The following is a 25,735-nucleotide window of genomic DNA, read 5'->3' on the forward strand; positions in this document are numbered from 1 at the left end:
CGGTGCCTGCTATGTTCACTTTCTTACTGGCCAGGAAGTCTTCTTTGCATGGCAACTTCCTCTTATTGGTTTTCCCTCGCTGGGGGGCTCGTCCTGGTATTGTCCCTTCCTCCAATGTCTCTGGCTTGGGGCTGGGCTGTGATGAGCAGTGCCGATTTACCTTCAGTCTGGCGCTGGTGCGTCTCTCTTTTTCTTCTTCTTTATCTTTCGTGGCCTTTTGGTGCAGCGTCTGTGCCCGGACTTGGCTCCATGGCTCCTGGGTGCCATCGTCCTTGTCTTCGTTGCTTTCCTCGGGTTTCCCCTTCTTCTTCCCTTTTTTCTTCTTTTCCTTCTCCCCCTTTGCCTTTGCAAAGTCGTCTGTCTCCGTCTCCACTCCCTTGCCTCTGCTTCTGGTGTTGGGGCTGTTCCGTCTGGGGACTCCTCTGGTGGGGCTCGTGGTGGTGCTCCATCCTCGGGCTGTCCTTGGGTTGGTGGACTTCCTCGGCTGTTGACATCCTAGTCGGTGGTGCTGGTTCCTCTGCTGCGGGTGGCACTGCCTTGGGGTCCTCTTGGTGGTTCGTGCCTGTTCCTGTGGGTGTTAGTTTCCCTGGAATTTGGCTTTCTTCGTCTCCGTTCCGGGGGGCTGCTGGTGTCTTTGCCGCCTCGCTTCTGGCTTCCTTCAGGAGGGTGTTCAGTTGTGCGTTGGATGCTGGGGAGACCATCGGTCTGGGCTGTCTCAGTCTCCAGGCTGGGGTCCATGCAACGGCCACTGCCTAGCTCTTCGGCAGGTGAGACATGGGGCATCGGTAGTAGGTGTGGCCCTCACCTCCTCAGAGGTTGCACTTTCTGATCCCGCTGCATGTGCTTGCTTTGTGTCCGGACTGCTTGCAGATTCTGCAGAACTTCTTTGGGCAGTCCTTGCCGGCGTGTCCCAGAGTCTCACACTTCCTGCAGGTGAAGAGTTGTCCCGGGTATCTGATCCTCCCTTCGTCGGCTCCCAGGTAGAAGCTTGCTGTTGGGTGGTTCAGGCTGTCTCACCCTTTAGGGTCCTTGTGGAGGTTGATGGTAGCTTGCCAGGTTGTGTTCCAAACTCTGTTGTCATCTCTGACCTTTGTGGGTCCATTCTGGATGGTGCCGTACCTCTGGAGAAGCGACGCGATGTCTCTGTCTGGGATGTGGGGGTTGGTCGTCTCAACCGTTACCCTCTTCTCCGTGGTCTCCGGTGCCAATCCTGTCGTCAGGCTTAATTTGCTGTATGGTGCCTCCTTCTTCTTCCCTTGGAAGAGGTCCCAGTACTTCCTGAAGAGGGCCTGGGTGACAAAACTAAGGAGGAATATCATGCCTGAGGCGGATGCCTGCCAGCTCAGCACATCAGCCATTGGGACCCCTTCTGGTTTGAGCACCTTGCTGAGAATCCGGTCTCGCGCCAGTCTTGGCCCTGTCTTGTCGAGCACCTCCCACCGCATGACCTGGGCGTGCTGGTGGGAGACGTTGTACCCATTAAAGGGTTCGGGGGCTGTCCCTTGCCTGGTCCCTGCCTCACCCCTCCCTCCACCCAACCTCGGGTTGTTCAGGTGCACCTGTTTTAGTCTTTGATTATTCAAATGTTGCACAAAGGGTTCATCTGTATAGAAATCAATTCTTTTTATTAAAGAGAACCCCCAACCATGGTATTACGTTCTAAATTCAAAGTTTGTGTTTCTCCAGACCAATCACTATTAAATTATACTGCCTACTAGTATGGTTGTCTTGTGACTCCTCCACCTTGTAGTCCTTAGTCTTATGTAATATTTCTTATACAGTGATTTACACATGTATGATTGTTTATGTGTAATGTGTGTGATGTAAAGTGTTCTGACACCCTACATTGGTATCACTGCTGGTGCTGTAAATCAAATTAAGTGAATCTGAGCGAGAGTGTGGTTATGGAGGTTTGAGGGATACTGTTAAAGGTTGGTATTGAGGGAATCATGGCAGAGGGAGTCATTTGGGGGTACCAACAAACATTGCTGCACAGGGCTTCACCAGCACTAGCCGCGGCCTGTGCAGGTAAAAGTGGTGGGGCCGGGTTGGGGAGTTTTTGACATACGACCACGAGAGAAAATTAAATAAATAATTATTTGTCCCTCGTTATCGTCTGTTGAAATCTCCACCCCCCCAACCGGCCCCACAGCCCGACTGCTCTTACCTGCATGGGCTGCGGGTGACCAGCACTAAAGCCGGTCCTGCCCTTGAGGCCAGTCCGCCACACCCATCAGAACCTCCATTGGCCTTGTTTCAGCAGTAGTGGTTGCAACTCACCAGGAATTGGCAATGCAGGATCTGCACACATACCAAACTTTAAGGTCTCTGCTTCATGCACAAGCACTTTTAACATGTGCGGTCTGCTTTGGGGCCATTGGAATTATGTCGCAATAGAGGACAGAATTATGCTGCAGTGTTGCCTAAATTATACAGCAAAAAAAGGCTTCTGCATAATGCATTATATTTACTGATACTTTATTATTTTGACATTTTTACACCTGCTAACAGTCTCTGCAAAGAGTTTGCCTTATTAGTAGCAGTGTAACATACAAATGCAGCAGTGAGAAAGGCATCAGCAAACATTTGCACAGGGATGTCCTCTTCACAGAAACACAAGTCACATTTTTTGTAACTTTTGATCCATTCGAGCTACAATTTATAAGTTAAAATCTTCAAAATATGCAGCTGATGATGCATTATGTGGCAAATATTGCAGAGACATAATTGTATAGAAAACATTTGCAAACTAGGATATTTTGCCATTGATGTTTGAACTGTTCTTGTGGAAAAAGGGAGAAGTGCTGATGACAGAAACTGCGTGGCTCAGAGAGAAATTGCTTGTGCTTCTACATTTAAGTGTATTTGGGACATTCTGTGATTGGAAACATATCCCACTTTGTGAATGTATTTTAATGTCAATAACTCATATTAAACCTTAAACAAAAGTGTATGCATTGGTTGAATTAAATAACACAATAAGCTGTAACTGGGTAGTGAAATGCCAAACAAATACTAAAAATTAGAATGATTTGATCTTTCTGGCCACACCTCTGACTCCGTCCACTGACGCAATCCTTAGGTTATTCCTGCCCTCTGATTCTACGCCCAGAGTTCGCTTGCTTTTTTCCCCCACTTCGACCACTGGTTCTGTTTTAGGGCAAAGGTTTTCTTCATTTTCTTTCAGTTTTCGAATTTACAGTTAAGGGCCATGCATATTGTAAACTCCATGCCGGATTCTTTATATATAAATAAATAAATAAATAAATACATACAAAAAAGAGAGGAGAGATGAGGTGAGCAGAATATATATATAGATTTAAAAAAAAAATGCTATTAGCGAGGAAAATTAGGTGTGATTGTGCAAGGACCGAGCACGGTGTCAGCGAGTGGCAAAATGCCTACATCACCTGATATTCCCAGGCGGTCTCCCATCCAAGTACTAACCAGGCCCGACCCTGCTTAGCTTCCCAGATCGGACGCATTCAGGGTGGTATGGCCGTAGGCACGAGAGGCTGCCGGTGCAGGCTTCTTGCGCTGACAACCCCCTCCACTCTGGACCGTGCTGCGCTGCACCTCACTTGCACGCTTCCCTCCAACAACTGCCCTCCCTTTGCAAGCTTGCTACAGATAGCCAAGCACAGCCCTCTCTTCCAGCAGCCTTGCACTTGCTTCTTTTCCAATCACACACAGGCTCCGACCTCCCTTTAGGTGCCAGCCAGAGAGCTAGCAAAGCAGCAGCCTGGACTTTGCACCAAGTTCCCTCAGCTTGCTTTGCACTGGCCTCTAAGGCACTCTGTCAGGCCACCACTCTATGTCGCAGCGGCTGCCAGAGTACAGCTTTCCAACTCAGGCTCGCCCGCAGTTACAAATGGGGTGACAAGTTTTTTTCTATGCAGCTCTTCCTGCAAGTTTCCTATTCGTTTTTAGGTCGAGGTATTTATAGCTCTGAACTATTGTAGGGGAAACAACACTCTTGAACAAGCGGATTCCTCCCAATGCATGTTGTCTACTGAAGCGTGACGCTTCGCCAGGCGCGCGCTTGGCCTGACACCCCATCCCCATATGCTGGTTCCCTCCCACTCGCTCGCTCCCCTGCTCCCCCGCCCCTCTAACCCCCATTCGCCTCGCACACCACCATGCTCCTTCCCTCCCACTCGTCACACCCCATATGCTGGTTCCCTCCCATTCGCTCACTCCCCTGCTACGCCGCCCCCCCACCCCCATCCGCCTTGGTCTCAAACAGAGGTAAACAAGCTTGTTTTCCTCTACAGCCTTTGCATTTCACCTCACTCTTTCTCACCGGCCCACTCCCTCCCCACTCCCTTTCATTTTTACCCTACCTCACTCTTTCTCTATATTGCTCCTTTATCTCAATCTTTCACCCCCTTGCCCGGCCTGTCTCATCCCTCCATACCTGTCTGGCATTCTGCCTCCCTCTCCTCTCACCTTCTTCTTGAGAGACACACTGTGTTCGCTCTGCCTGCCCCAGTCGTCTCTCCTTCAATCTATTTTCTTTCTCCCTGCACCTCTCCCCTGTACCCTCCCCCAATCAGCGACTATCTCACCTTCTGACTTTATCGGGTCCCCTCTCTCAACATATGCTCCTTTCTGTTTACCGCACTTTCTGTCACTTCCTTCACATCTCTCTCTCTCTCTCTCTCTCTCTCTCTCTCTGTTCTTGCTTTTCTCTCTCTGTACCTGTCTTTCTCTCTCTGTTCCTATCTTTTTCTCTCTGTTTCTGTCTTTCTCTCTCTGTTCCTGTCTTTCTCTCTCTCTCTCTGTTCCTGCCTTTCTCTCTCTGTTCCTGTCTCTCTCTCTCTTCCTGTCTTTCTCTCTTTGTATCTGTCTTTCTCTCTCTATTCCTGTCCTGCTCTCTCTGTTCCTGTCCTGCATTTCTCTCTCTGTTCCAGCCTTTCTCTCTTCTCTGTCCCTGCCTTTCTCTCTCTGTTCCAGTCTTTCTCTCTCTGTTCCAGTCTTTCTCTCTCTGTTTCTGTCTTTCTCTCTCTGTTTCTGTCTTTCTCTCTCTGTTCCCGTCTCTCTCTATCTGCCCTGTCTTTCTCTCTCTGTACCTGTCTTTTTCTCTCTGTTCCTGTCTTTTTCTCTCTGTTCCTGTCTTTTTCTCTCTGTTCCTGTCTTTCTCTCTCTCTCTGTTTCTGTCTTTCTCTCTCTGGGGCATATTATCAAGGGGGTTTATCTCCGCTTTTTTGGCTTCAAAAGCCAAGAAAGCGGAGATAAAATTATCTCCCTATTACCTAGCTGTCGCTAACACCAGTTAGCGACAGCTAGTAGGAGATAGTGACCATCTTGGGCCCCGCTTTGCATGTCAGTGAAATTTATCACTAATGACATGCAAAGTGGGCGTGCCAAGATGTTAGCGACTGAAAACAGTCGCTAACATCGCTATCTCCTATTACCAACTTTTGGAGATATTCGCGCTAAGCACGAATATCTCCAAAAGCTAACACTTGCCCGTGAGCAGTTCTTACCCATGTTATCCAATGGTAGGTGGATAACATGGCTAAGAGCATTAGCTCGGTAATGCATGAATATCGCTGACTTTTCAGCGATATTCATGCATTGCGGCCGATTTTTATCGCTTTTGCGGTAAACCTTGATAATAGCAAGGTTTATCTGCGATAATTTCTGACAATGATTAGCGTTAAAAAATTTGTTACTAAGCATCGTTAGCGACAAATATCGCTTATCGTTGGTAATATGCCCCTCTGTTCCTTTCTTTCTCTCTCTCTCTCTTTGTTCCTGTCTTTCTAACTCTGGGGCATATTATCAATCAGGGCGATATGCAATTATCGCCGCTTTAGCGGACATTGTCGGCCACTAAGCAGCGATAATTCTATCGCCCTATTAGCAAGCTGTCGCTAACTGATGTTAGCGACGGCTTTTAGGCGATAGCGAGTGTTTTGGGGCCCGCTTTGCATGTCAGCGATGTTTATCGCTAATGGCATGCAAAGTGGGCGTACCCAACTAGTTAGCGACTGAAAGCAGTCGCTAACATCGCTATCGCCTATTAGCAAGGCAGGCGTAGCGGTGGAAATATTTGCGCTAAGCGCGAATATCTCCAAATACTAACACCTGCCTAGACCAGTTCTTAGCCATGTTATCCAAGGGAGGTGGATAACATGGCTAAGAGCATTTCGTCGTTAATGCGTGAATATCGCTGTATTCTAAGCGCATTTTGCCATAAATATCGCTATTCCATGGTAATATGCCCCTCTGTTCATGCCTTTCTCTCTGTTCCTGTCTCTTTTTCTCTCTTCCTATGTCTTTTCCGCGCTTTCTCTTTTTGCGGGCTGCCATATACCACGGGGACCTGTGGACAGAGGCACCGGTCGTCACCCTTCATAAACTGGCCTTCAGTGACCCAGACTCCACCCCGCCTGCCTGCCGATATAAATGGCCAATCTGTCCTCGGCGATTATGCCTCATAAGTGCACTCAGGGCCTTATTTATGAAGGCCTTGCGCCACCGGTGCGTCACTTTTAACATGGGAAAAAGTGACGCATCGGTGGCGCAAGGCCTTCATAAATCTGCCCCTCAGATTTTTAGCCTGGAACTGGGCTCGGCCCACAATGTGAAAAGAGTTTTGGCCGCCAAAAATTAAGTTTACCTAGGTTGTTTCAGTAGTAAGTGCTAGTGATGCAGCTGTGGAGAAAGTGACACATTATGATCAATAAAATAAAAAGCTGAGCTTGCAAAAGAGAAGTTTGCAGTGCAGGCACGGGTGCGCAGGCCATGGTTTGGGGGGAGGTGACAGGAAGAAGAAAATAGGGTGGAGGCTCAAGCTAATCAGTTATTCCTCATTACTTTGCTTTGAATTTTGCAATTTGATATATTGACTGCCTTTCTATTTTGCACATATTAGGCCCACACTATTGACTCTTCATTCTACCACTCTTTACTTTTCAATGGTTGGAACATTTCAAGCAGCATCTTTGCGGCATGCGATTAACGCATCAGTAGATGCTCCCCGCGGGGTCCGAGTCACAGAGGGGACCTGACGAGATAGCCAAGGGCCAGGAAAGTGAAGCTCATGGAATGGAATGTGAGTGCTGCACCAACGAGACGGAACGCGCCTCCCCCCCCCCCCACGCAGGAACACCTCCTTCTGGCCCAGGTCTTTACAACGTGACGCATCTCCAAGATGTGTCACGTTGTAAATACCACGCAGCATGGCGCATCTTTTGCGCCACCGCTGCGTCGCAAAAGTGACACAATGCCGGCGTAAAAGAGGCGCAAGAGGCTTGTAACTCTGCCCCTTAATTTCGCCGTACCTGAATGTGTACTGTAAATGCGTTGCTTGTAAAGCGCTACAATACCTTCAAGTCGAGTTTGCGCTATATAAATATGAAAAAAATAAAAATAAAATAAAGAGTGCAATGCCACTGACGGCCAACAGAGGTCAGAGGGATTATATCGTCACGTTAGCGCGTAAATATATTTCAACAAAATTGTTCAGTTTGCTGCAACTTGCAGGATCGAGTAATATCCCCTCACATTCTATTTAATTCCTTTGCTACACGTCATCAGATCTCAATGACAAGCGATGTTATAAAAATTAGTTTTTAAGTCTCTCGTCAGAGCCACCCGAAGTGCAACTGAAACAAGACTAAGCCTAAAAGAATAACACTGTGATAAGATAGGTACACTAACTCTTATAATTTTTTACATAATACAATTAGGGCGGCATCACCCCATAGTCCTCAGTATAACTAAAAGAATCAGCTCTTATGTTACAAAATAGTATGAAAATAAACGTCCAATAAATATTGATAACGGTCTTTTGCTGCGGCGACAGTTCAATGCTGACACAGATGCATTATGGGAATGCCGGATTTGCCATCTCTCCTATACCATGGCCTCATTGGAGATTTCCTTCAGACTAAAGACTGCAATTCCACTGACTGCCGACAGAGGGCCACACTCGGGTTTACATTGTCATCCCTGCTCCCAGGCAAACTTCGAACGTTGCCTTATTACACAGCTGTGACGTCTCCTCTGGAGCCCCGCCCACTCTAGGGGAGGCCAAACCTCCAGCCCAGGGAGCCAGCTGCTAAGATCCCCTGCCCCCATCCATGCACAGGGTGCCAGGAAAGGGAGCTGGAGTTAATGACCGAAATGGGGGCTGCGGGGTATATTACCAACAACTAGCGATAATTTTTGTCTCTAACTTGTTTAGAGACAAAAATTATCGCCGCACATCGGCGATTTTTATCGCAGATAAACCTTGCTATTAGCAAGGTTTATAAAAAACGGCCGCAATGCATGAATATCGCTGAAAAGTCAGCGATATTCATGCATTATCGAGCAAATGCTCTTAGCCATGTTATCCACCTCCCATTGGATAACATGGTGAAGAACTGCTCAGGGCAGTTGTTAGCTTTTGGAGATATTCGCGCTTAGCGCGAATATCTCCAAAAGTTGGTAATAGGAGATAGCGATGTTAGCGACTGTTTCCAGTCGCTAACATCTTGGCACGCCCACTTTGCATGTCATTAGTGAAAAATATCACTGACATGCAAAGCGGGGCCCAAGATGGTTGCTATCTCCTATTAGCTGTCACTAACTGGTGTTAGCGACAGCTTGGTAATAGGGAGATAATTTTATCTCCGCTTTCTTGGCTTTTAAAGCCAAAAAAGCGGAGATAAACCCCTTGATAATATACCCCTGCCTTCCCACCTTTTTGTGAGTAAAATGAGGAGGATGAAAAATAACACTGGGCAGCTGAAAATAAAATTTACCTTTGAAAAATGTTTGATTCTTTGGGGCATATTCTCAAGGATTTATCGCCAAGTTATAGGCACTGTATATTGGCAACTCACATTTCCCGACAATACCAAATGTGACTTGCCAGTTTCTACACACAAGTGGCACCACTTATGTCCTCTGTTCTGTTGTGGACGTATTACGGTTTGCACCACATTGTTCTCAATGTTGATGTGCTCTGCATGTAATGTGTGTGCTGCATTTTGGGGGAGTCGCCCCTGCAGCTCTGATTTTGCTGCCCCTTCTCCCTTTCATGCACGTGCCTTTGACTTCTGTGCTTATACAGTGGTAAGATGTTGCATACTTGGGTACATTGGTCTCTTGGTAGGAGTTGGTGGTCTGGGGCATGGTTTGTCAACAGATATGGGCTACTTAATTGTGCACGTGTGCCATTGTGCCCATCTCCCCCCGTCCCCCCAGTCCCTGGTTGTTACTCGCCCTGGTGCTGTTGTGTCCGGTCATGTTGAGCAGAGTCTGGTCTCCCTACTTCTGCCACCGTCTCCCTACTGATGACTGTGGAAACCATTTCCTCCCTCTCGTCCAGCTCCTCCTGTGGTGCTGGACTCCCACATCCAGTCTGCATTGCTGCGTTCCGGTTGTTGGCGAGTTTCTGCTTGGTTTTGCGCTTCACATCATTCCAGCGCCTCTTGACCTCTTCCATTGACCTCTTCAGCACTCCGACTGCATTCACCTTGTCCACGATGGACTGCCATATTCCATTTTTTGTTGCCAATGACACAGTGGAGGTGACGAACAGTAGTTGATGGTGTTCTACCACCTCTATTATCAGGATCCTGTTTTTCTGCGGACTGAACCGCTTCTTCCTACTCTTCTTGTCCTTGCCCTTCCCGGACCCCAATGTCCCAGGCTGGGGCTTGTGGGGTTCTGGTTCTCCTCTGTACTTGCTCTGGCTTCCTCCATTGTGCTTCGCTATTGTTTGGCTTTTTTTTGTATGTTTTTTTCCCTACTTTTATAGTAATTTTTCCCACCTGACGTGTGTGAATCTCATGCCTGGGGAAGATTATCGCAGATTTTTTTATCGCGGTTGGGCCCAGTGCAATTATTTTGGTGTTGGGGTTTACTTTTTATCGACGTCCCGGTGACCATATCACAGACGTTTGACGCGTTATCGTGAGACTATCGCTTGGTACCGCCGTGTTGAGAAGACAACGTTTAAACTGTGTTATTTTCCTGTGATAGACTGCGATGTGAAGAGTTGCGTTAAGCTAATTATGCGATAATTATCACATGTTCTTGAGAATATCCCCCTTTGTTTTTGTGAGGGGCGGGAGGGGTTAGGGCTGAACGAATGGCCTGTGAGGACGGACAAGGACATCCTCGCACTGCAAACATGAGCTTGACATGTGACAACAAAAGTGATGGGAGTGATAAGTGTTAATTTCGAACTGCATAATTCTTTTTGGGCGTTCTTCTCAATGGCCAAGGATGTGTCTGGAGCAGTGCCAGTAAAGACAAGCATTTGCAGTGCAAAAGGTCTTGCATCATGGAAAGTTTGACCAACTGGTACTGCAAATAATAATGCAACTCCAATAGCTTAAACTTTCAGTAATGCGAGACCTAATGCAGGGTTAGATTAGTTTAGAAATCGGCCCGGGCACGCAAAAAAAATGTAGCCCATATTTGCATAATGCCTTTCTGGAAAACACTGCTTCGGTGAAGTTTTATAAACACCTAAAACAAGTGGTGCAGACCATGGTGCCCTGGATACAATTCCTCTGAGTCCCCAGAAGGGGACAGCGGTCATTCAGACATGTTTGACCCATCTGACATGTATCATCCTAGGTCAGCCGAGTGGACCCCAGACCAAAATGTTGCAGAGTATGTCGGCAGCGAAATCCACCATCTTTTGGAGAAGGATGTCAGGGCGAGACTCAGGAGGAGAGTGTCCAAGACTATCACTGAAAGCGAAGGTAGCGGCCTCCCCTGACATAGACGATAAACTATGGACCTTTTTTTGTAAATATATGAGAGACCCTAAGAAGGGCATTGATTGATCTTGGAGGGCCCGCCCGGACAAACTCTTAGATGTAATTGGACCTATCACCCAAATCATTCAAATAGCAGAGTTTTCTAAGCAATTAGGGATTTTTATGCCCACAGAGATAGTGGCTGGCTGGGCACTGAGGGCTATCTGTTTGCTCGGTAGCGCAAACTGAACACTGGCGGTGGAAAGAAGGAGATCTCTTCTCATTAAGATCGACCTGAAGCTGGGGAAACTGGCTGAGTCTGGGGCAAGGGCCATAGCACAAGGTAACTTATTCGGGAACCCTTTCATCAAGGAGCTATATAATTTTGTAACAACCTTCTCTGCCCTCGACAAAGTGCAAGCCTCCATAAAAAATATTTTTTCCGGGAAGGTTTCTGCAGGGGCCAGAAAGTGACAGAGTCAGCTCCTCCGGTTGACTATACTACTGAGGTCCCTCTAGAGGAATGCTCAAGAGAAACAATTGTTGGAATGGAGGCCGACAGGGGACCTTCTACCCCAGCAGAGGCACCAAAAGATGAAAGATCAACCGAGCCGGGAGAGCAGCCAATGACATCTCAGAAGGAAACTCTGGTAAGCATAATGCCTTCATCCCCTCAAGATCTATGGGGGAGACTTCTGCAGTATGCACAGAATTGGGTGAAGATTGCAAAGGACCATTGGGTCCTACAAACAATAAGAGGATTCCACATAGAAGTTTATGAATCCCCTGTTCAAGAGCTACGTCCAGGATCACTGATTTTCTCAACCAAGGGCATGCAGACAATAAACTCTGAGGTAGCAGAACTTCTGCAAAAAGGTGCCATTTGCAGGTCAGTACTTCACCCAAACCAGTTTCTGATCAACGTATTCCTCGTGGAGAAAACAGAAAAGGGCTTCAGGCCCATCACCATCATTAACTTGAAAGAGTTTAACGAGTGGCTGGTATATCACCACTTTAAAGTGGAGGGTAGCCATCTGCTCAGGGATATTCTCCTTACAGAGGACTGGATAGTCAGGCTGGATATCAAGGATGACTACCTTTCCATTACCATTTACCCACCACACCGGCGATACTGACAATTCAAATGGAAGGGACACATTTATGAGTTTTGGGCTCGCCCATTCAGCTCCTCATCGGACCCTTGGTGCTACACCTAGTTAATGCGGCCTTTGGCAGCAACCCTCTGCACAAAAGGAGTACAAATGATTATTTACATGGGCAACATCATACTCATTGACCAGTCTCCGATGCTACACAGACACCATCTGAACATGGCTATTGCGCCACTTCCGGATCCATGCTTCGTCATCAACAAGCGGATGTCTGATCTGATACCCGCATAACAGATGATCTTCTTGGGGTTTCTCTTTAAATTGACTTTGGCTTCGCTGAGCCTACCATCCACAAAGGGATCTATAATCCAGAAGGAACTCAGAAAAGACCTAAGATGGGACAGGACCTCCTTGCGGCAATTGGCCCAGATTGTAGGACTTCTAATGTCATCCATAGAAGCCAATCATTATCCCCGGCCCCCTGCAATACTGAGCTCTACAGAGACTAAAGACGGTACACCTATGAAGAGAATGAACTTATTTGGAACTAATATCCCTGACACAAGAAGCCAGAACAGAACTCCAGTGGTGAATCGGCCACTGGATGCTTGGAACAGGAGAGCAACCTTTGGGCGACACCAGACATAGTCATGAAGTCAGATGCCAGCTGGCTGGGGAGCCAGATGTGGAGATGTGTCAAAGGGGGGATAATGGTCGGAGGAGGAGCTGCAGATACACATCAACTGCTTGGAACTCCTTGCTGGATCCTTTGCGGTCAAATCCCTTACTAGAGACAGAGTCCTGTTGCATTCTGTTATGGATGGACAACATCTCAGCGCTCCAGTACATCAATCAGCTGGGGGGAACCCGCACAGAGACACTATCAAATTTGGCGAAGGATTTCTGGAACTACTGCCTATAGAAATAGATTTCGGTGATGACAGAGTACTTCCCAGGAGTACAGAATATGGTGGCGGTCTGGAATTCCAGGAACTACTCGGACAGCAGCGTCTGGCATCTGCATAACAAGATCTTCCTATCACTGATGGGCAGATTGGGTCCTTGCCAATTGGACATTTTTGCATAAGGGTTATACCATCAACTTCCACAATATGTGAGCTGGAGACCAGAAGAGGCAGAGCAGTGGATGCCTTCCTCCAAGACTGGGCAAAGGATCTTCCTTAAGCTTTCCCACCATTCATGATGACTCCCAGGGTAGCGGCTCAAGTCAGATGACAGACACCATCTCTGGTGTTGGTCACACTGATCTGGAAATCGCAGACATGGTTCCCAGCGCTGATAGAGCTGTCGTGGGACCTACCCAAAAAACTGCCCTCATTCTCTTGGTACTCAGAGACCCGCAGGGTTGCCTGCACCCTCTGGTCCTACAGGGACACCTCTCCCTCATGGAATGTATGATGTAACAACACATACTTTTACAAAGCATACCTTTACAACGCATTTTTTACAAAGCAACATCCATTACAATGCATTCCATTACATCACATGCCATTACAATGAATTTTTAAAAACTACCTTTACAACGCATTCCATTACAACGCATACTACCTTTACAATGCATACCATTACATTGCATGTATGGTAAGTATTGGAAAGTGTAGGGGTAAAAATTACCATTCTAACTCCAGGGGGGTGCAACAGTAGGGTAAGTGTTGGATAGTGTAGGGGTAAAAATTGCTATTCTAACTCCAGGGGGTGCAACAGTAGGGTAAGTGTTGGTTAGTGTAGGGGTAAAAATTACTATTCTAACTCCAGGGGTTGTACCAGTAGGGTAAGTGTTGGATAGTGTAGGGGTAAAAATTACTATTCTATTTCTAGGGGGTGCAACATTAGGGTAAGTGTTGGATAGTGTAAGGGCACTATGTGTTGTGGTGGTATGCGTTGTAATGGTATGCGTTGTAATGACTGCTTTGTAATGACATGCGTTGTAGTGGTATGCGTTGTAGTGTCATGCGTTCTAATGGTTGCGTTGTAATGGCATGCATTGTAATGGATGTTGCGTTGTAAAAGTTTCGTTGTAATGGTAGTGTGTTGTAAAAGTTGCGTTGTAAAGGTTTTTTCCCCCCTCATGACATGGAAGATTTCCAGGGACCCTGAAAAGACAACCAACTTTCAGCAGATGCTGAAACCTTTATCCAGCAGGTGTGGGCTTCAGACACCATCAAGAGATATTGTTCGTCTTGGAGACAATAGAATAATTGATGTTTGGACAGACATCTGGACCCCTTGTGGGCAGAACTTACTCACAATCACATTTTTTGGCAGAATTGGCACAGTCAGGGCTGGCATACCATACAGTCAATTCCTTTAGGTCAGCCATATCATCTGGACATAACATTATTGTTAACAAACCTCCTGGAGAAAACCCTTAGGTCTGTAAACTAATGAAGGGTATCGGACTCTCTAACCCCTCGGAGCTCAGATAGTCAGACATATGGGACGTTAATGATGTCTTACGACTAATCCTTAGTTGGCAGGATAGCCAGTGCTTGTCACAAAAGGAACTCTCAGCAAAACTGCCCTTATTCCTATACCTCATTTCATGTTAAAGGGTGTCCGATGGGAGGACTTTGGATACCCCCGCTAGGGTTGTCACGCCAGGAGGAGTCACGTTTGCCATATGTAGGAGAACTGAGAAAAATACCATGTCGGTATCTTATCCTACCTTTTTGTAACGCCCCAAACTATGTGTAGTCAGATGCAATAAGGTATATGAAGAAATTACAGAGGATATCAGACCAGCAGGTGAGAGGCAACTTCTAATTGCCACACAAAAGCCATTCATTCTATTGCCAGGTGGGTAAGTTGGATCATAGCCAAGGCCGGTGTGGACGTGCATACATTTGGGGCCCAATCCACAAGAGGGGTCATGACGTCTAAAGCCATACAGGTAGGTGGGAAACTTGAGCATTTCATGGCCATCCGAGTCAACCTTCAAGAAGTTTTACTTCAAGCTATCTTGGAGGCGCCACTCTGGTCGTAAGTAAGCTTTGAACATGCATAATCCTCGCCTCAGGTCCTCACAGAATTAAACATTTCCTAGCTAATGAGATGAAAAATTTCAATTCTATTAAGGACAAGGAGGCGAGGATTATCCCACCCAGGGACATCATGAAATGATTTTCAGACCAACCCAATGTCACTTCGTTATCAGTAAGTAAACTTAATATCATATGTCTATTTAAGTGAATATTCATGGAATTGATGTAAATGTTTTGAGTTAGATTACTCCAACGAAGTGTCCCAGCGCTAAGAATTCCTCCTCTCTGTGAAGTGGGCCCCTATCCAAATTAAAGGTTAACTTAGCACCAATCTACTGTCGATGATCTAAAGAACCATGTTTTCATGTTTCTACAAAACAGCACTACTGAGGGCTGCATCCTTAGCTCCAACGGCACTTGGTTCCAAGCTTTTGCTGCAAAAATGCTAAAGGATCTGGCTCCTAAGCATGCCTTTTGAATTTTTGGCACTGTCAGCTTTGCAGTACCCGCAGACGTAATATTCCAAATAGGTCTAAGGGGTGTGAGTAGGGGCAGAAGATATCTAGGCTCTTTCTCGTTCAGAATCCTACGGCAAAAGCACAAAGCTCTAAAAGGTACTCTGTCCTGCACCGTTAACCGGCGTAGTTCCCTCAGGGCCACTCCCACAGGGGCTCGCCCTGGGATATTCAATAATATCCGGGCTGCAGCATTTTGGACTTTCTGCAGCATTCTCATATTGCTTTTGGTGGCCTCTAAGTAGAGAATGTCGCAGTAATCTAATCAAGATGTAATCAACGCCTGAATAATGGTCTTTTTTGCTTCCAAGGTAGATGGTCTAAGATTTTCCATATCATCCTTAAAAGGGCAAAACGGGTGCCAGACAGAGCTGATATCTGTTCCGTGAACGAAAGGATTTTATCACACTATACTCCCAAATTTTGATCTTAGATTTAGGAAACGGGGTCTGCCCTAATTCTTGCGGCCATCGGGTATGAGACCAGATGAAAGGCTGTTTACCAAATACCATGATGTCAGTCCTGCCTGCATTTAATTGCAGGCAACTGAGATTCATCCAGTTAGCCAAGTCAATTAAGCAAACTTTAAATTTAGGCGCAGCCTCTACATCCTTCTGTTCTAACGTGATGATAAGCTGTGTGTTATCAGACTGAAGCTGAACTCGGACAAGACAGAGGTCCTCATCCTCGGCTCCAACCCCTCGGCCTGGGACGAATCCTGGTGGCCGACGGCACTAGGAGCACCCCCTACACCACCAACCACTCACAAAACCTAGGGTCATCCTCGACTCCACACTCTCCATGACACAGCAGGTCAACGCAGTCTCCTCCTCCTGCTTCAACACCCTCCGCATTCTTCGCAGGATCTTCAAGTGGATCCCCACTGAAACTAGAAGGACGGTCACCCGGGCCCTCGTCAGCAGCAGACTGGACTACGGCAACAAACTCTACGCAGGAGCCCCGGCAAAACTCCTGAAACGACTCCAACACATCCAGAACGCTTCAGCACGCCAGATCCTCGATATCTCCCGCTGCAACCACATCACACCCCACCTGAAAGACCTGCACTGGCTCCCCATCAACAAGAGGATAACCTCCAAGCTCCTCACCCACGCACACAAGGCACTCCACAACACTGGACCAGCATACCTCAACAGACGACTCAGCCTCTACACCCCGCCCACCAGCTCCGCTCCGCAGACCACGCCGTGCCACCGTCACCCGCATCTGAAGAATGACCGCCGGCGGCAGATCACTCGTCCACCTCGCCGCCAAGACGTTGAACACCCTCCCCATCCGCCTACGGCAGACCGAAGACCTTCTAACCTTCAGGAGACTCCTCAAGACCAGGCTCTTCGAACAGTAGCAGCACCCTCCCCCCCCACCCAGCACCTTGAGACCCACGGCTTTACAAATGCTATGATTGATTGATTGATTGATTGATCAGCATAAGACACCAGTCTCATCCCATGTTTCAGGACTATATCCTCTAATTGACGCATATAAACTTTAAAGAACGTTGGACTCAGGGCAGAGCTCTGTGGCAACCCTTGCAGCAGGGGACAGATTTCCGATTTAAAGGACCATTGCAGGACGTGAAAGGATCTGTCTTGTAGGAAATGCTAAATCCATTCCTATTTGCGGCCTCTGATCCTGCATCCCACAACCGTTCCAAAAGAGGGCCTTGGGATACCGTATCAAAAACTGCACTCAAATCCAGCAGGATCAATGATGCTGTCCTACCTTCATCCTCTGCTATTTTTAACGCTTTGGAGACTAGGAGTAGATCCGATTCTTTGCTGTATAAGCCCCTGAAACAAGACTGAGGGGCATATTATCAAGGGTGGCGATAGGGAATTATCGCCGCTTTAGCTGCCGTTTTTCGGCCACTAAGCGGAGATGATTCTATCGCCCTATTTGCAAGTTGTCGCTAACTGCTGTTAGCGACAGCTTGTAGGTGATAGCGATCGGTTTGGGGCCTGCTTTGCATGTCAGCGATATTTATCGCTAATGACATGCAAAGTGGGCGTTCCCAACCTGTTAGCGACTGAAAGCAGTCGCTAACCTCGCTATCGCCTATTATCAACGCAGGCGTAGCGATGGAAATATTCGCGCTACGTGTGAAAATCTCCAAAAACTAACACCTGCTCAGACCAGTTCTTAGCCATTATATCCAATGGGAGGTGGATATAATGGCTAAGACCCTGTAAGCGATAATGCCTGAATATCGCTGTATTCTCAGCGATATTCACGGATTTTGACGTTATCGCCTGGAATTTTATCGCTTTTGAGATAAACGTTGCTAATAGAAAAAAAATTGCCGCTAAGCCTAGATAGCGATAAATATCGCTATTTGTTGATAATATGCCCCTGAGTTTTGTAAAGTACCTGGTTTTCTTCCATAAACTTGGTTAGTTGGAAGTAGAGAAATTTCTCTGCTATTTTAGCAAAAAAGGTAGCAATGATACTGGTCTCAGATTTTCTGGGAGCGTAGGGTTCGAGGACAGTGTCTCCAATAGAGGAACCACCATTGCATGTTTCCAATCAGTAGGGACTTGGCCCGAGCTGAAAGATAAATTCAGCAGGCTTGTAAGCACCAGTGCAATAGCTTCCTTCCCTCGTAGCAGAATGTTTGGAGGGATAATATCCATGGGAGAGCCCGATTTTACTACTGACATAAGCTGTAGTATATCTCTTTCGGCTGGTGGTTGGAAAGTGAACATTCCCTCATGAGATATTTCACTCTTTGGGGGTTTAAAAGTAAAATTCCTACTAGTTGTTGGAAAGGTGGTGTAGATCTTCTCTATTTTTTCCAAAAAGAAATTAGCTACGTTATTACAATACTCCACTGATGCCGACATCACTGCTGTAACTCGCTCCAAGGAGGTAAGGTATTTGACAATACGAAAGATGTCTTTGGGGGCTTTCTTAACTGATTACATTGAATGAGTATAAAACTCCTGACATGTTTTCCTGATCTGTTTATGGTAGTGTTTTAGCGCTGCAAGATATATCAGCTTCTGGCAGATAATTTCTCCTACAGCAATGTTCAAGACGTTTACATTCCATTTTAAGCATTGCTAACTCCTCCGAAAACCATTTTGCTGAAGGATTCAAGCGGAAACCATTACATAGTTTCAGGGGGGTTAAGGAGTCAACTGCCTCCTTAATCCAAGAAGAGATTTTTTGCCAGCTATCTGGGTGGAGGACACCAGTCCCTGAGTGGTAAAAGACAGTTTGACCGTGAAAGAGTCATCCGTTAGTAGGGACCATTCCTGGGTCAATTTTGACTCCAAAAGCTGTCTCAATTGGCAAGGACTTTCCTAGGATTTTTGATCTTAAATGAAAGAATCGAATGGTCAGACCATACCACAGGCACAGGTGGCAAAGCTTCCACCTGAGCACAATTAGAGAAGATATTACCCAGTGTATGACCCCTAATGTGCGTAGGGGCATGAACTAACTGCTCTAGACCTAAGGCCTGTAAACCAGCTGTAAGCTCACAAATTCCTTGACTACCCTTGTTATCAAAATGTAAATTCAGGTCCCCAAAAACTACAAAGGTTGAATAACCGATAGCATAAGGAGGCAATATTTCTGCCCAATCATTAATAAACGCTCCTGCCGTGATGAAGGGGCACATTTACAATAACCCTGCATATCAGCAAAGGATGCGCCATTTATTGTGTGTCAGGGCTCCGCCACCATGAATGCGCCGCATTTATAATGCGGCGCACCATGGGGCAAAAACGGATAGATGCGTGACGCATCTGTGCCGTAAAGTCCGCACATTGCTGGAGTTGCGTCGCTAGCACGACGCAGCGCCAGCAAGGCTCCGGGGTGCCCTATCTGTACAATGCTGCGTCAATCCTTACGCCTGCTTCAAGTAGGCGCAGGGTTTTGACGCTGCCAGGTTTTAGCTAAAAACAGCCGTACTGGCTCCTGATCCACTAATAGCTCACAGATATCCTGACTATGTTTGCTTAGAGACCTGGGACCTTATTTATGAAGGCCTTGCGCCGCTGGTGCGCCACTTTTAAAATGGGAAAAAGTGACGCACCGGCGGCGCAAGGCCTTCATAAATAAGGCCCCTACAGTTTAAAGGCGGGCAAATAAAAAATCATTGACGGGCTCTAGGACCCTCGTGATCGTCCCTCCCTTTGCTGCAGTATTAAAAGAGAAATGCATCTCCCTCAGCCATTAGCTCCAGTACCTACTTCTATTATTTTTGGCTTTGCAATAAACCTTCAAAACTTTTGTTCGTAGTCAGTGGTCCTTTGAGTCTCAATTGGATTTGGATCATAAAGTTGTTTGAGCTATGATTTAGATAATCTTCCCTTTACGCGTCTATGACAGGGACAAAAGGTTCAGTCGACGAGACCTGGGTTTCTAGAGATTTGTAGGAAAATCTAGATGAGAATCCCAGCTTCCCCAAATGCATTCCTTATCTACTGCTGCTCTGAAAGTTAAAATCTCAGAGGAGGAGTAACAAACTGCTCCCCTAGAGTAACGGGCAGGGTTCCTGGTCCCTGGCGCCATCCAGGCGCGGACGGGCGCAGACGGGCTTACCTTTGGCGCGGCCATGTAGCTGCCATGATTTGTAGCCCACCTCTAGGGGCGTGGCTAAACTGTGGCTAAAAATTTTAAGAAATGTAGGTGTTAAAACCATAGTTGTGAATAAAGAATCGTATAATTTGATAAAGAATTGGATAATGTCCTACCGAAAACTGTGTAACAATCTCCCTGATACTTTTCAGTCCCTGCGAGACAAATGGCAGGCCGACTTAGGTCCCCTGGAAGAAGAGGACTGGCGGACGGCCCTAATGTCCCCTAGAGAGACAGCAATCAACCATAGGTTCCAATTGATTCAATTGAAGGTATTACATAGGGCCTACATGTCTGCTACATTATTGGCTGTAATCGGCAGGCGTCCTGACGACCTGTGTTTAAGGGGCTGCGGCTTGTCTGGCACCTTCTATCATGTCTTGTGGGACTGTCCGGTAATACAAGAATTCTTGGGGGGGACTGTTCAAAAGATGAGAAACTCCCTGGGGAAGCCAGTTCCGCTGTCACCGAAGGAATGTGTCCTTAATATATGGGGGGCCACGGACTTGATCTTGAATTACAGTGGGCGGCGCTGGGTTTCCTGCTTACCAAACGCTCAATAGCTATGAAATGGGGCTCTGTTGAAAGGCCACTGGTGGTTGGTTGGATGGCGGAGATGGACCGCTGTATGCTCACCGAAAAAAACAGTATATAAACTTAGAGGCTGCCCTGCAAAGTGGGATAAGAAGTGGGGACACTGGAATAAATACCGTGGAGAATTATGTGACTCTCCGACTTTGGAATTAGCCATGGACAGAGATGGACCCTTATCTCGAATTGTGCGCTGATGTACCAGTATATTCGTTTTGTATCTTGCTTCTATTGTGACATTCTATATTTGACTGATTTACTGACTCTGTTTTCTTTTCAATAAAATTTTGTGTTAAAAAAAAAAGAATTTGATAATGTAAGTTACCTCTCTGTGGTAGAGAATGGACAGAAATGTGAATGGGACAAGTGTTCAAGGTTAACTTCCTCCAGTGAAGAAGAACATGAAGGGACGTCATACAGTTACACCGGATTGGAGTATGATTGGACCATGGTTACTATGGAGACTCATCCTCCTATGGTTCATGGGATATATAGTCTGTGTTGTTTTTTATTCAGTCAGGGGCGGAATGACTAGGGACTCGATTCACAGAATGAACTTAAGACTCAATCCTAAACTTACTACTATTTTGGTATTCACAGAATGCACTTATTACTTTTGGCATTCACAGAATTAATTTACTACTTTTGGTATTCACAGAAGTTAGGATTTTGTCTGAAGTTTGTCTTAAGGCAAACTTAAGACAGACTTAAGACAGACTTAAGACAGACTTAAGACAAACTTAAGACAGACTTAAAACAAAATCCTAACTTAAGTCTGTCTTAAGTCTGTCTTAAGTTTGTCTTAAAACAAACTTAAGACAAAATCTTAACTTCTGTGAATACCAAAAGTAGTAAGTGCATTCTGTGAATACCAAAATAGTAGTAGGTTTTGGATTGAGTCTTAAATTCATTCTGTGAATCGGGCCCTAGCTGACTGACCTGCCACCCCCCAAGATGGCGCCTCCGCGTTTAGATAGCGGGGCCTGGGAGTGATTGAAAGAGTGTGTGCAAAATCGCTAATGTCAGGTAAAAATGCAGCTAAATCGCCGTTTACTGTTTCAAAAGTTTCAACAATAAAAGCAATTAAATACAATTAATAACACAGGCAATCACATTAGTACCTTTTGAAAAAGTGTCTACTACCGGCTCAAGCCTCAGGAGGACTCTGACTAGCACATTAGCCTCAGTATTTATGCAGTCAGGGGCGGAACGACTAGCCGACCGACCTGCCTCCTCCCTAGGTGGCGCCTCCGCGTTTAGACAGTGGGGCCTGGGAGTTTTTTAATGAGTTTGTGCAAAATTGCAAATGTCAGGTAAAAATGCAGCTAAATCGCCGTTTACTGTTTTCAAATGTTTCAACAATAAAAGCAGTTAAAAACAATTAATAACACAGGCAATCACAATATTACCTTTTGAAAAAGTGTCTACTCCCGGCTCCAGCCTCAGGAGGACTCTGATTAGCGCGCTCGCGTTAGCCTCAGTATTTATGCAGTCAGGGGCGAAACGACTAGCCGACTGACCTGCCCCCTCCCAAGATGGTGCCTCGCCGTTTAGACAGAGGGGCCTAGGAGTGATTGAAAGAGTGCGTGCAGAATCGCAAATGTCAGATAAAAATGCAGCTAAATTGCTGTTTACTGTTTCAGTGGAGACTCTCCCCCCTATCGTTCATGGGATTTATAGTCTGTGTTGTTTTTTATTGTACAATGCAGCACGCATTGAAAGAGGAAAAAACGAGGAGAAATGAAAACATTTCTCCTTGTTGCGCCTCGCTACGCCACCTCTAGGGTGGCGTAGCATTCAGACAAATCTCCAGATTTACGATTTCTAGGAAATCTGGAGATATATCTTGTTCCATGGGTGTTGCGTGGGAACACCCAGAGCAACACCCATGGAATGCCCCTTCCATGCACAGTGCTGCGTGTGAAGGGGCCGTATTTACAATGAGAGGAAAAGTTACACAGGGCGGCTTTTCCTCTCACGAAAAGTGACGTACTGGTGGCGCAGGGGGCTTCTAAATCTGCCCCTAATTATTTTAAACCAGCACGGCGCAAACTAGTTGACAATTAGGACATTCTGCTTTATGGCTTAGGGGATTCGTACGCAACCTCATAATCCCTGCATAGACGTCCTTTCATTTAGACAATAATGAATCTGAGGTTGGAGGCCAGGGGGAGGTTGCCTGGCAGTTTGAGACCACTTAAGCACATTTTGAAACATCTGTGTAATTACTGTGGCTTCGGCGTTCAACAGCCAATCCCAATTTGTAGTCATTTGCAGTCTCAGAACATCTGTGATTTCTCAACAGCTCCTTCGTACCCCCCACCTGAGAGCCACTGAGTACCCCCAACACCCCGAACCCCCCCCACAGGAAGTGCTCCATGCCATGCATGGGTGAGCCATTGCCCATAGATACCGGGGCAGGGCATGTCAGCATAGGGAGGTGGGAATGGGGGGGGAGTATGTGAGGCACCCAGGCTGCGTCACACTGGAAAACACGAGCTCCGTCTTCTCTTCGTAAGGATGTACTGGGATGACAGAACATTTCCAGAGGCTGGGAGAAAATGCACAAATCAACATTCTCCGCACACTCACAACAATATGGAGGCGGTGTGTTCCTCATCACACATTGCTGCTTTTGTGAGCTTTGGGGAAGAAGGGTATAGACAGAGGGGCAGATTTACAACAAAGTAACGCAGCACGGTGCAACAAGTCATTTTGCTGCGCCGTGCTGCGTTAGTTTGGAAAGCATAGAGATGCGACATATATACAAGAATATGTCACATCTCTGTGCTTTCCCCTGCGCTGGCTCACAAACTGCAGCCATGCGCCGGCACCCTTGCACCATGGTGCAAGGCTGCCTGTGTCATGGGGAGATTGCTTTTGTGCAGGAAGCGGCACCTTCCTGCACAAAAACAATCACAAGAGACTTTTTCCTCTTTCAATGCGTGCTGTAGAATGCAGCACCCATTGAAAGAGGAAAAAACGAGGAAATGAAAAAATTTCTCCTCGTTGCGCCTCGCTACGCCACCTCTAGGGTGGCGTAACATTCACACGCATCTCCAGATTTACGATTTCCCTTGAATGTGGAGATGTGCTTGTTCCATGGGTGTTGCGTGGGAACACCCACAGCAACACCCATGGGACGCCCCTTCCACGCACTGTGCTGCGTGTGAAGGGGCCATATTTACAAGGAGAGGAAAAGTCACACTGGGTGGCTTTTCCTCTCCTTGTAAATATGGAGAAGCCCCCTGCGCCACCAGTACGTCACAAAAAGTGACGTAGTGGTGGCACAGGCGGCTTGTAAATCTGCCCCTGAGTCTGTAAATACATTGCTTGTCACCTGCCTATTTCACAGTGTTAGAGTGAAATTTTTACCGCTGAGCTGCGGCGATTTTTACCGCAGATAAACCTTGGTATTACCAAGGTTTATCGCAAATGCGATAAAAAACGGCCACAATGCATGAATATCGTTGAAAAGTCAGCGATATTCATGCATTACCGAGCTAATGCTCTTAGCCATGTTATCCACCTCCCATTGGATAACATGGCTAAGAACTGCTCAGGGCAGGTGTTAGCTTTTGGAGATATTCGCGCTTAGCGCGAATATCTCCAAAAGTTGGTAATAGGAGATAGCGATGTTAGCGACTGTTTCCAGTCGCTAACACCTTGGCACGCCCACTTTGCATATCATTAGTGATAAATATCACTGACATGCAAAGTGGGGCCCAAGATGGTCGCTATCTCCTACTAGCTGTCGCTAACTGGTGTTAGCGGCAGCTAGGTAAGAGGGAGATAATTTTATCTCCGCTTTCTTGGCTTTTAAAGCCAAAAATGCGGGGATTAACCCCCTTGATAATATGCCCCAGGGAGAGAGAGAGAGAGAGAGAGAGAGAGAGAGAGAAAGACAGGAACAGAGAGAGAAAGTCAAATGGAAGTGTGTGCTTGCATTGGGAACATTGCATTCAAAGACATAGGGAATCCAATTCCAGTCTATGCCTGGTGCCCCCAGCTGAGAGCACTTCACCGTCCAGAGTGGAACATTGCGCACTATCCATAATATCTCCCTGGTGGTATATGGGAATATTCATACAGTTAAAGATCAAACCTTGTCAGGGCCAAACCAATCTCCCATCCTTCAGAGGTTGGTAAATTGAAGAAAGTTAAAACCTTTGGGGCATATTATCAAGGGGTTTTATCTCCGCTTTTTTGGCTTTAAAAGCCAAGAAAGCGGAGATAAAATTATCTCCCTATTACCAAGCTGTCGCTAACACCAGTTAGCGACAGCTAATAGGAGATAGTGACCATCTTGGGCCCCGCTTTGCATGTCAGTGATATTTATCACTAATGACATGCAAAGTGGGCGTGCCAAGATGTTAGCGACTGAAAACAGTCGCTAACATCGCTATCTCCTATTACCAACTTTTGGAGATATTCGCGCTAAGCGCGAATATCTCCAAAAGCTAACACTTGCCCAGGAGCAGTTCTTAGCCATGTTATCCAATGGGAGGTGGATAACATGGCTAAGAGCATTTGCCCGATAATGCATGAATATCGCTGACTTTTCAGCGATATTCATGCATTGCGGCCGTTTTTTATCGCATTTGCGATAAACCTTGCTAATAGCAAGGGTTATCTGCGATAAAAATCGCCGATTTGCGGCGATAATTTTTGTCTCTAAATAAGTTAGAGACAAAAATTATCTCTATTGGTTGGTACTATGCTCCAATGTGTTTTTATGTAGAATTTCACAGTGCACTTCTACGTGTCTAGGCTCCAGTAAATAAAGGGGCATATTACCAACAACTAGCGATAATTTTTGTCTCTAACTTGTTTAGAGACAAAAATTATCGCCGCAAATCGGCGATTTTTATCGCAGATAAACCTTGCTATTAGCAAGGTTTATCGCAAATGCGATAAAAAACGGCCGCAATGCATGAATATCGCTTAAAAGTCAGCGATATTCATGCATTATCGAGCAAATGCTCTTAGCCATGTTATCCACCTCCCATTGGATAACATGGCTAAGAACTGCTCAGGGCAGGTGTTAGCTTTTGGAGATATTCGCGCTTAGCGCGAATATCTCCAAAAGTTGGTAATAGGAGATAGCAATGTTAGCGACTGTTTCCAGTCGCTAACATCTTGGCACGCCCACTTTGCATGTCATTAGTGATAAATATCACTGACATGCAAAGTGGGGC

The 25,735-nt window shown here is 46.4% G+C and overlaps 1 pseudogene; it reads right to left on the minus strand.

Moving 5' to 3' along the window:
- Positions 1-3,398: 3,398 nt before the first annotated feature.
- LOC144774445 (5S ribosomal RNA) lies at positions 3,399-3,507 on the minus strand (annotated as a pseudogene).
- Positions 3,508-25,735: the final 22,228 nt, after the last annotated feature.

Source organism: Lissotriton helveticus, chromosome 8 (assembly GCF_964261635.1).
Source record: "Lissotriton helveticus chromosome 8, aLisHel1.1, whole genome shotgun sequence".
NCBI classification, from domain to species: domain Eukaryota; kingdom Metazoa; phylum Chordata; class Amphibia; order Caudata; family Salamandridae; genus Lissotriton; species Lissotriton helveticus.